Source organism: Lactuca saligna, chromosome 4 (genome assembly GCF_052625555.1).
Source record: "Lactuca saligna cultivar CGN05327 chromosome 4, ASM5262555v1, whole genome shotgun sequence".
Lineage (NCBI taxonomy): Eukaryota > Viridiplantae > Streptophyta > Magnoliopsida > Asterales > Asteraceae > Lactuca > Lactuca saligna.
The window spans coordinates 293,806,529-293,819,761 of NC_136420.1; positions in this window are offsets into that span (position 1 = coordinate 293,806,529).

A 13,233-nucleotide genomic window follows, 5' to 3' on the forward strand; every position below is an offset into this window, starting at 1 on the left:
GCACATCATATGGAAAATAACAAAAATAACAAAAAATTCTAAACTACCAAAAGCACATGGAAAATAACAAAAATAACAATAAAATTTTGAACACACCAAACTAAAAATAGACCAAACAAATAAAAAAATGTTTTTAATGAAACCAATAAGTAAATAATCTAAACCAAATGAGATAATTCCAAGACGATGCTAAAAACTTGATGTGTTAGATCAAATCTTAAAGTTATAACCGACTACATGTGAGATTTGTGTATTACACGGGTTGATTAAAAACAAAGTTAAATATCAATGTGTAAACATTAAACATTTTTTAAAGTAAAATTTTGAAATAATTACAAACTAAATAATGAATAAGTAAGTAATTCAACCTATAATAATAAAAAAACTATTGACATTTTAAATAATTATATTGAATATTAAGATGTAAACATTAAATATTTTTAAAGTAAACTTTTAAAATAAATACAAAGACTCATATTAGTTCATATACTATAATCGATTTCTAAGTCTCTTTCAACTTATTCAATGACTATAAGCTATATCAATCTACTTTGTCTCCTTTTCCAACTATAGCCACATACTCGGCTACTTTTATGTGCAAATGACGAAATGTTTACATGGTTTTACTCCTAACAGTTATTAACAATTATTATAAGGATTTTCTAATATGTGTTTTAATGATACATATAAAAAATATTAATTATAAAAACTGTACCATAGTTAAATATAAAATTAATTTATTATGGAGATTATTAATGCATTTCACATTTAAATATGGTAATATTATTTATAATTAATACATTTCATATTTAATTATGATAATATTTATTATTAATTAATGTTTCGTATGTATGCGTTAAGACACATGTTAGAAAATCCCATCATTATAACATATAAAAATGAAACTTATACTATAAATAACTCTATTTGCTGATTTTAAGCATGAGTTCCACTACTTCAAACATATACCATATTTAAAACGACCAAAATACAAAATTTTGACCGAAATATATTTGTATGCATATCACATGCTCATGGAGTTATTACACCTATTCTAAAAATACGTATTTCAACTACTTTATAACAATTCAATTATATTTATTTCCTTTTTCGTATCATTAAAACATACAAACTTTAGCATGTTATGGTGCTTTTATGATATGTAATGATAGGAAAAGGGTTAAATATTTGACATAGGAAAGTTGGGGATATTTATTCTTATTGCTATAATTAGTCATATGTTTTGGGTTTAACATTCAAAAATTTTCAACCAATTTAAACTTTTCAAAAACAACCAATATTCATTGATTCATTATAAAAGTGTTTTCAATTTATTTATTATCAGAGTATTTGCCAGAACCACAACATAAGTACATAAAACATGAGGAACGGTACGATCACGCCTTCGCCTTGCCACGATCTCCTGAAGTACTTGAAGCAATACACTGAAAACTATAAGCCCAAAAGCTTAGTGAGTTACTCCCAAAGTACCAACCACAAATACCATACACATAACATATCATATCATAAACAAAACATCCATGCACTTCGGGTCTACTGTGTGACTGGTCCGCCACACCGGGCCTTCAGTCCACCTGGTCCACCCTCCGAGTCTAGCCATATACATCGAGTCTGCAGTGTGGTTGGTCCGACCGCACCGGGCCTTCAACCCACCTGGTCCACTCTCTGAGTCTACAGTATGACTGGTTCGCCCGTACCAGACCTCCAGTCGGCCTAGTCCACTCTTCGAGCCTTGGCACGTCTGGTCCGCCCTCATGGGGCCTACAGCATATCTAGACCACTCGCTGGGCCTTCGGGATATCCGGTCCACCCTGGGTATGTTGGCCTACAACACAAAGTAGGACCCGCCTCAACCCAACCCCAGTCAGACAACCATGTGCACATAAACATATAATCATATAGCAATTAATCACTAATCAACCGATCTAGCAGATCACATATATAGCACACTCTAACCAGGATACCGACCTAACCGGTCACTAACATAACATCATCCTATATACCAGGATTCCGACCTTAACCAGGTCTCTAACATAAACCATCCTAACTACCAGGATGCAAACATATAGCAAAACAATAACATAACAACTATCCGGATTTCCATCCGATAAAGGGCTGGCCTTGGTGCCTTAGACCCTGTCGATATAGTGAGGATAACTCACCTCGCAACTGCTGAATGAAGAGATAAGATCACGCTGCTCCAACCTCCGACACGAACTCCACCACTGATCAATACCAAAAGACTGAACTCAATAAATACCAATAATTACCAAAATATCCTTGGAAGTCAACTGGTCAACTCTTGGTCAAAGTCAAAGTCCCCAGTCAAAGTCAACCTTCCTGTGTGACCCTACTCACCGAGTCGCCCTATCGACTCGCCGAGTCCCTATACCCATCAACTCCCATGTTGCGACTCAACTCACCGAGTCATCCCTCGACACACCGATTCACCGTTCAACCAGAAAGGTTAGGACTCCACGACCAGACTCACCGAGTCCAAGAACAGACTCGCCGAGTCCAAGGCAATCTTCAACAGAATCGCCGAGTTGTTCTTCCAACTCGTCGAGTTCCTGCCCATCTTCATATAACTCGCCAAGTCTACCCACGTGACTTGCCGAGTTACTATGCGACTCATGACTGATATCAAGCCCGACTTGCCAAGTCATCTCCCAGACTTGCTGAGTCCATACGTAATATCTTCATTCAGACGATCACAGGCCATTCCATTGTTTCCAATACATAGATCTAGACTCCTAGGGCCAGATTCAGACGTAAAGTTTCCAACTTTACACGCATGCAAGGCTCAACAAGATCTAATCAAAGTAAAATGGAGGTTTAAGACAAGGACACTCTCAATCAAGCCCCAAAGCTATCACTTCCCAGGTTCATGAGTCAAGACCAATCTAGATCTGTAGTAGCAACCACAGATCTGAGCCCAATACTCGAGAAGAGACTCATATATGATAATGTGGCCCTAAACTTCATCCATGAACAATCTAAGCACAACAAGGTCAAGGAAACAACTTTTTACCTTCAATCTGATGCCAACAAGCAAGGAAATCCGATCCACTTCGCTCCTCTATGATTCCACAAACTCTTGCTTCAAGTATCCTTCTTCTCCAAGCTCTAAAACACACTTAGATCCTTCTCAATCTCAAATTAGGGTTTGAAATCGATGGGGAAAGCTTCTGGATGTCAAAGGGAGTGCAAAAGAGGCTGGGGTGGGTTATAAGGTACTTTATATAGGGTACGACCCCCAGATTAGGGTTTTCTTCCTTCAGCACCAACTCGCCGAGTCCAACCGTCGACTCACCGAGTCGGTCACTTAACATCTGACCATAATCACGACTCGCCTTGCCGAGTCTATCCATCGACTCGCCGAGTTGACCTTCCTCATTTACACTAAGAACCCTGAACTTGCACTTCTGAACTCGGGGTGTTACAATTCTCCCCCACTTAATTTAGGATTCGTCCTCGAAGCCTGTTGCGACACACAATTTCAGATAATACTCCCACAATGCACCTCCTGGTATCCATCGACCCGGGTTCCTCCGAACACTACTATCAAACCTCTATAAAGTCCAACTCTTCCCTCACAGAGTTATGACAACCAATTCAAGCCGGCCACCGGCTTCTTTCTCGGATAACAACCCTTATTAACCAATGTTCACCCGATGATACTTTCACCACTCCAATTCACAACAATCACTTGACCCTTACCAAGCTAAATATCACCCTAAACCGCCGGGTCCTGACCCGGTACCAAGCTTCTACCCCTTTCCTCGACTGTCATATCCTTTATCGAATTCACTTTTGGGACTCATCTCGCTTTCCTTTCCGAAACACACTTGTTTCTTTCCGAGCTGACAGGGTGGCACATCCTTCAGCTCCTGAGCAACTCCCATGAGCTCTCCCATTTAGTCACATATGCATGCTGAAACTGCTCTAACATCCTCGGGCTGGAAAACCCGATACACTGACGATACCTTCAACATCCCCAGGATGAATCTCCGCTAGATACTTAACTTCCTAATCACAACCATACTAGAAAATCCAAGGCTCCTTCCTTGCATCCCCTCTGAACTCCTCTGGTTCTACACTACCGAAAATCCTTCCGCAACCTCAACAAATACCCAATCCGGATGTGCTTCCATACCACTGGTACAATCCCAGTACTCACTACCCATAGCTGAAGCACTATCGATAATCCACTTACTCCACTTCCTCCTCTTTTGGAATACCCACGCCCCTTCCGGAGCTACATGCCTTTCCTTTCCAGGAAATCCACTCAACAACCCTTACTGCACCTGTACGTGCCACTGAGCTACACTTCACTCTACATTATTCATGTAGAGCAACTGCTACTCTCGAACTTCCATATACCCCGAATCTGCTTGCAAGGACTCTCGGGTCCATGCACTGCTTTCCACTAACATGGTCAATACTTGGGGCCAGACCATATCAATTATCATTCCCTGGTGACGCTTTTCCTCATTTTCCTCGTACCGATCCACTAACACATATAGAGTCTTCAGCATGACTGGACCACCTTACCAGGCCTTCAGCCTATCTGGACCACTCTCGGAACCTTCAGCATATCTGGACCGCCCTCTTGGGCCTTCAGCCTGTCTTGACCGTTCCCCGAGCCTTCGATCTGACTGGTACACCTTCCGGCCTTCAGTCTGTCCGGACTACTCAAACCTATCTTACATCACCCTGAACCATTCTTTCTAGGAATCTCTCCCATACATACTGTTCTAGCCCTCTTGGGGTTCCGAACCCTAACTCCAATCTATATACTAAATTCCCGACCTAACCCTAGGCCCAACCTTGGTCTGTATCCCGCCCCATTTGTATGACCTACTCATACCAACCCATGCTGTTGGCTGACTAAAACACTGTTGAAACCCAAAGAGCTAATTGACCTCTCATGATATTGATCCTCTTGAGAATTTTCCAATTCTCCCCACTTAGAGCACTGACTACCAACCACTGGTGACTGAACCGACATAACTTAAACAATCCTACTCAACAAATTCTCTTATACTTGAACTGATTCTAAAACGAGCAACCTCCACAAAATCACGTTCCGACATCACATCTCGAACTCTAAGGAAGTTCGACTCTCAGCTGAGTACTCCTCAACTTGCAAATGCTATACACGACACGCAGACCAAAAAGCCTAATTCCACACTATCAATCCCCAAGGATGATAAACATCTAAGACTCCCAATACCAGAACCCTCGATCATACGATAAACCCGACGAAAAGATGAACGAATACCATACCATGAATCATGCAAACGAGACTAGCAGATATAAAATACTCCATATCAACCATAAGATAACAAGATATCAAGAAGGAAACATACCCGCAGCTGCATCCGGCTCTGCCCTGACCTCCTCTATTGTAAGCTGAAAAGCACGTCCCTGAGCCCTCGGGGGCTCTGCTCCACCCTGACCTCCACCCATAATCCTCAAAGTGGACGGTGCTAGAGCTTGCACCGGTCTGACAGTAAGATGTGGACAGTTGGCCCTCATGTGACCAACCTGATGACACTGATAACAAATCCTCATATCCTGAACTGGGGCTAACTGACGGCAATCCCTCGCATAATGCCCCTCTCTCCCGCACTTGCAGCACGCACCACCGGACCTACAAACTCCGGTATGACTCTTCCTGCACTTCCCACAAGTGCAGATTCCCTGATCTCCCAACCTAGAATCAACGGTCTTGGACCGTTTCGGCATCGACTGCGACAGTGCCGGGGCCTGCCTCTGCTCTCTCAACTGCAACTCAATCTCCAACTTACGCCGCCTGGCAGCCTCCTGCAACTTTAACAAGGTATCACATCTTTGCTTGGACACAAACTACCTGATGTCCCTCTTGAGCATACTCAGGTATCGGGACATCTGAGCCTGCTCTGAAGCAAACCACAGGCAAAACATCGTCCTCTCAGTGAACATTCTGGTGATCTCCGTCACTGACTCTGTATCCTGCTTCAGCTCCAGGAACTCCTGAGCCAACCTCTCTCTCTCAACTAGTGGAACATAACGAGTGCTGAACATCTCCCGGAACTGATCCCATGTAACCGCAACCCGCTGCACATCAGAATAAGACCCCGTAGTCAACCTCCACTAATCCTTCGCCCCGAGCCTCAACAGGTTCAGAGCACACCTCACCCTCTGATCAGCAGGGCATGAACATGTGAAGAAACATCCCTCCACATTCTACAACCATCGTATAGCAACAATCGGATCATGAACCCCATCAAAAGTAGGGGGCTTCGTATTATCGAAGTCCCGATACTGAAAACCTCTACTGGCTCCTCCTCTTGCCGCTGCTACAGCCACTGTAGCCGTCTCTGTAAGATCTGCATAGCGCTTATCAAAGCACTCAATCATGGAGGTCTTGATCGATCCAAATAGTTCCGACAAATCAGTCCAGAACATAGTAACAACCTCATCATGTAGGATCTCACGAATCCTGGCATCTAACTCGTCTGTAATCATTTGGGCAACGACCTCGGGTGGTGCTGACCCCTCCTGACCACCCTCTCCCACTCTTGATCTCGAATCGGATCCTTGCATAACCACCCAAAATGGCTCTCTAATCAACCACCCAGGGGTTGTGACTTCCTTGATACGTGTATGGGTCCTGTGCTTTCAGTAGTACGGGTCCCTTACTACCTTCCACACCTACCCATAAGTATCATCACAACGACCCAAGCACTAACGAACATAACAAGCATTCTATCCTCACTCCTAGAGGAACACTGAAACTCTCATAAAAGGAGACCCTAGGCTAGCAAGCATCACAGATCAGGCAACTTTATCATGCACTTCCTGAAGATCCCTAGCCTAACACTAGCATGGTGTTCTAACATATCACATAAACAAATAACTTGTATAGTCATTTTGGGGTAACTTACTGGCTCCGACTGATCGTACCCTCTGCATCCTCTTTTACTTATTTTTGAAAACTATTTTTAATTTCTCTTTGAAAACTTTCCTTGATTTAAGACTGGATTCACACGAATGTTTCTCCAATTCACTCAAACCAAGGCTCTGATACCAACTTCTAACATCCAAAAATTTTCAACCAATTTAAACTTTTCAAAAACAACCCGTATTCATTAATTCGTTACAAAAAGGTTTTCAATTCATTTATTATCAGAGTATTTCCCAGAACCACAACATATGTACATAAAACATGAGGAACGGTACGATCACGCCTTCGCCTTGCCACGTTCTCCTGAAGTACCTGAAACAATACACTGAAAACTGTAAGCCCGAAAGCTTAATGAGTTACCCCCAAAATACCAACAACAAATACCATACACATAACATATCATATCATAAACAGAACAGCCATGCACTTCGGGTCTACTGTGTGACTGGTCCGCCGCACCGGGCCTTCAATCCACCTGGTCCACCCTCTGAGTCTAGCCATATACATCGAGTCTGCAGTGTGGTTGGTTCGCCCACACCGGACCTTCAACCCACCTGGTCCACTCTCTGAGTCTACAATATGACTGGTCCGCACGCACCGGGCCTCCAGTCGGCCTGGTCCACTCTCTGAGCCTCAACACGTTTGGTCCGCCCTCATGGGGCCTACAGCCTATCCGGACCACTCGCTGGGCCTTCGAGATATCCGGTCCACCCAGGGTATGTTGGCCTATAGCACAACGCAAGACCTGCCTCAACCCAACCCCAGTCAAACAACCATGTGCACATAAATATATAATCATATAGCAATTCATCACTAATCAACCGATCTAGAAGATCACATATATAGCACACTCTAACCAGGATACCGACCTAACCGGTCACTAACATAGCATCATCCTATATACCAGGATTCCGACCTTAACCAGGTCTCTAACATAAACCATCCTAACTACCAAGATGCAAACATATAGCAAAACAATAACATAACAACTACCCGGATTTCCATCCGATAAAGGGCTAGCCTTGGTGCCTTAGACCCTATCGATATAGTGAAGATAACTCACCTCGTAACTGCTGACTGAAGAGATAAGATCATGCTACTCTAACCTCCAACACGAACTCCACCACTGATCAATACCAAAAGACTGAACTCAATAAATACCAATAATTACCAAAATATCCTTGGAAGTCAACTGGTTAACTCTTGGTCAAAGTCAAAGTCCCCAGTTAAAGTCAACCTTCCTGTGTGACCCTACTCGCCGAGTTGCCCCGTCGACTTACGGAGTCCCTATACCCAGAAACTCCCATGTTGCGACTCAACTCACCGAGTCATCCCTCGACTCACCGATTCACCATTCAACCAGAAAGGTTAGGACTCCACGACCAGACTCGCCGAGTCCAAGGCAATCTTCAACAGAATGGCCGAGTTGTTCTTCCAACTCGTCGAGTTCCTGCCCATCTTCATACAACTCGCTGAGTCTACCCATGTGACTCGCCGAGTTACTATGCGACTCAAGATTGATATCAAGCCCGACTTGCCGAGTCATCTCCAAGACTCGTCGAGTCCATATGTAATATCTTCATTCAGACGATCACAGGCCATTCCATTGCTTCCAATACATAGATCTGGACTCCTAGGGCCAGATTCACACGTAAAGTTTCCAAATTTACGATCATGCAAGGCTCAACAAGTTCTAATCAAACTAAAATGGAGGTTTAAGGCAAGCACACTCTCAATCAAGCCCCAAAGCTATCACTTCCAAGGTTCATGAGTCAAGAGTAGCAACCGTAGATCCAAGCCTAATACTTGAAAAGAGACTCATATATGACAATTTGGCCCTAAACTTCATCCATGAACAATCTAAGCACAACAAGGTCAAGGAAATTTTTTTTACCTTCAATCTGATGCCAACAAGCAAGGAAATCAGATCCACTTCGCTCCTCTATGATTCCACCAACTCTTGCTTCAAGTATCCTTCTTCTTCAAGCTCCAAAACACACTTAGATCCTTCTCACTCTCAAATTAGGGTTTGAAATCGATGGTGAAAGCTTCTGGACGTCAAAAGGAGTGCAAAAGAGGATGAGGTGGGTTATAAGGTACTTTATATAGGGCATAACCCCCGGATTAGGGTTTTCTTCCTTCAGCACCAACTCACCGAGTCTAGCCATCAACTCTCCGAGTCGGTCGCTTAACACCTGACCAGAATCGCGACTCGACTCACCGAGTCTATCCATCGACTCGTCGAGTCGACCTTCCTCATTTACACTAAGAACCCTGAACTTGCACTTCTGAACTTGGGGTGTTACATTGGGCTTATGAGATTATTTCATATATTTAAAGATAAATGATACTTAAGAATCGCGACGTGCCTCTTTAATAGGTGTAGCAAGCCCCTGCAGTGAAATTTATGTACAATATGGAAACCCTTAGATTCGCAACGCTACAATGCCACAGTTGCATTGCGCATTCAATACACTTATCAATTCTCGATCGTTTTTACCCCAAAACGATACACAAGCAACATACAACATATCCAACACATTCCAGAGAATATTTTTCGTCTAAAAACCCTTTTGGTCGATTTCAAGGCTACATAAGCAATTTGGAGTGGAGATTTGAAGAATAAGAAGCTAGGAGCATTAGGACTACAAACCGGTTTGTTTTATGATCGTGTTTGGTAATATATTTTTGATGGTTTTCTTTGTGTTATTTACAAGTTATGGGGTTAAACCCTTATGCTTTCACTAGAGAAAATGAAACCTTAAAGTGTTGGTGTGATTTCCTTTAATCGGATATTTAGTTTTATTCTTTTTATCATGTTTGTTTGGTTTAATAGCCATATTATTAATTTCTTTTTTACCTATGGATGAGTTAATAGAGTTTAGAGGACCAATATGAGTTTGTTCACTTGAATCAAGTGGCTACTTACCATTAGTAATTGGGACTAGAGATGACAAAACCCTAGGGATAGGTTATTAAATTTGTTAACTTTAATATGTATGAGTGCATTAGATAACCAAAGATGTGCATCAAACTGATTAATATGACCATAAGGATCATTTAACCTAATAAAATCTTTCATGATACAAGGTTAATAATAACTATTATATAGTTAATTGCATGATTGTTATATTAATTGTCTTAATAATTATAATGTTAGTGAATCAGACCAAGTTAAGTTAAGTGACTAATATAGTAATTGATGAATATCACTAATATCCATTGCATTCTATTGGAATCCATCATAAGAGAAAGACAGAAGCGAATCTATGTAAAAGCAACTTCATTTTGTTTGTGTCTAAATATAATATGTCGTTTTTTTCGTTTCTATTTTAATTGAATTTAAACGAATCCCCCTTTTTACTTCACTGTTATTAGTCTAATTTACATGTGAATAATCTGATATTTGTGTTCAACACCCTTTCTTACAACAACTATACTATTTCACTATTAGTAGACTGCATATTGTGTGACAGTTTGGTTGAGATAAATTAGGATTTATAAATTTAAACTTGATAATTTTTATAGTATATAAATCACACATCAAGTTTTTGTCACAGTTGCCTGGAAACAATTGCATTTAGTTCAGATTATTTATTTGTTAGTTGAACTTTGTATATAGTTAATATTTAGTTTTTATGTTTATTTTAAAATGGATATGCTTGATATTATTCTCGAGAATGAGTTGCACGAACTAAAGTTAATTAATTCAAAAAAAGATTTGGAGGTCCTAGAAAGATTACTAGAAGAAAAGGATTTTGGTACTGAAAATGACCTTCAATTACTCGAAAGACTAATGGAATAAGAACTAGAAAGATGGAGAGATGAAATCTAGGAGACGTGATGTGACCTTTTACTATTGTGATGCACACCCCTATTCCAACATTGGTTATTCCGAAGTTTGGGATGAAAGGTTCGTCTTTAGATAAAGTTTGGATGTACGATCTGTTTCTGATCAATGTCCAACCAACTGTACTTTTAGTCGAGATTTGGAAAGCATTAAATTCAAGTTCGTATGGCCGATTTAATAAACAAAGAATTAAAATTTATGGATTGTGTCAAAAGGAATATTGAATGTAGGGGAAGGATTGACAACACCAATATTAGGAGTTTATTAAGTTCGGAGTCTAGCTTATGACTCACACAAAAGGAGCGCTTATCAGGAGGCAACTCGACATTTAAAATTAGTTTTCATTATCTTTTCATTCTTAATTTTTAATTTTTGTTTAGTTTTGAAGATAATTTCTTTTGATGATTGTAACGTCCCAAAAATTTACTAGAGATTTTTCATTTGGAAACAGATTAACTGACTAAAACCTTTAACTTAAAAACAATAAGTGACAATCATTTGTTTGAAACCATAGTGTTATAAGAGTTGAATTATAGGACAACATAAATCATTATCTTCGATGCGTATGTATAGCCCCACCGAGCTCTTCTCACGAACAACCTGTAAAACATTTTATCCAAAACTACAAGCATAAGGCTTAGTGAGTTCCCAAATATACCACATATTCCATCATATATACAATACATCCACACAAAGTTTTTGTCTCTAGCTTCGACCTGCCAACCTTCCTATCAACATGCATATAACATACAAAACAATCACTTATGAAATAATGGGTTTACTCCAACCCCAAGTGAATGCTATGAGCTAAATCATAGTCTTATTGTAACACTTCGTTTATTAAATAAATAAATAAACAAGTTAATGAACAAATAGTAGCCCTAAAATAATTAATTATATAGCAAGGTGTTGGTTTCGAGGAGTTAACTAACATAATTTAGAAGTGGGGGGGGGGGGGGGTGTAACGGCCCAAAAATTAGGTTCAACCATTTAGCCCTTCATCTTTTAATAATTGTCATTTTGGCCTTTGTTTGGGCAAGTACGCTGTGCGTACTCACGCGTCTAATTGAACGCGTTGTCACCCAAGTACGCTGGGCGTACCTAAGGTTACGCCGGGCGTAACCGGTCCAGACCCAAAAACCTAATATGGCTTGGTGGCTATAAAAGGAATGAGATGGCCTTGTCCCTCAGCCACCATCCTTCAAAAAGAAACCCTAAGAGAGTTGTTCCTTCGTTTATAGCTTGGGTGTGAGTGTTCTAAGCTTCAAGGTGTTATTTCAAGCTAGCAAAAGAGAAGAGGAGTCCATTATGGAGGCTAGAAGTTGGTGGACAAGTGTAGATTCGAGGATAACAAAGGTTGGAGCTTCTTCCTGAGGTAAAAAGTTTGGATCTTGACTTGTAGTTCTTATGGTGTGCTTGTTGGACCAATTTCTAGGGTTTTTGGTCCCAAAGATGGAGACTTTATGAGCAAGTAGTCTCCATTGGCCTAGATCTATCATATTCCAAGTCTATTCAAGTTGTATGTTCATAAAAATGTAATCTTGGACGTAAAAATTTAGCCATGCATGAGATATAGATCTTTGGAGGAGAAAAGAAAGGTATTAGAGGGTGTAGGAGCCTTTACAGCTATGCCAAGGCTTAAAGGTTCCGACTTTATCGGTTAGGAGACTTAAAGAGAGCCAGATCTGGAAGTTGAAGGAGTGTCTTAATTGTTTAAGACCAAAATTTATGGTATGGCTGAATCTTGGACTTACGCTGGGCGTAACTCTCAGTACGCGCAGCGTAAGGGGTTGAGACCCCTGATTGTGGTTCATCGATGTACGCCCCGCGTATAGAAGCTGGTACGCCCCGCGTATTGTGGTCTGTTGACTTTTAGGGTTTTGGTCAACATGTGGACTTCGAGTCAAGGAGGGGTGAAATGGTCTTTTACCCCTTTGTGGGATAATGAAAAGGGTGTAGCCTAGTCTTGGAAGCCTATATTAATTAGAATGATATTTTGTTGTGATTAGGCGGGGTTGGGTCTTCGTTTCGAGATTCGGAGATAGTGAGCACGTGAGATTCTAGACTTCCTACGAGGTGAGTCTTCTCATTATACTGAACTATCAAGGGTATCTATGTGTGACCGGAAGGTTGGATATGTTATGTGCTGTATGCATTGTATAAAATTAAGTTAACCGTTGTATGTGCTATGTATGCTATGCTTGATATGGGCCGGATGGCATTTATGTTATGGGCCGGAAGGCATTGTGATGTGGACCGGAAGGTCGATGCGGGTAGGACCGGAAGGTTTACCGGGTCGGGACGGAAGTCCCCTGTGACACATGGACCGGAAGGTCATGGCCTGGAAAGGCGTATGTGCGTAAGTAGTATTTTGGGGAACTCACTAAGCATTTATGCTTACAGTTGTTGT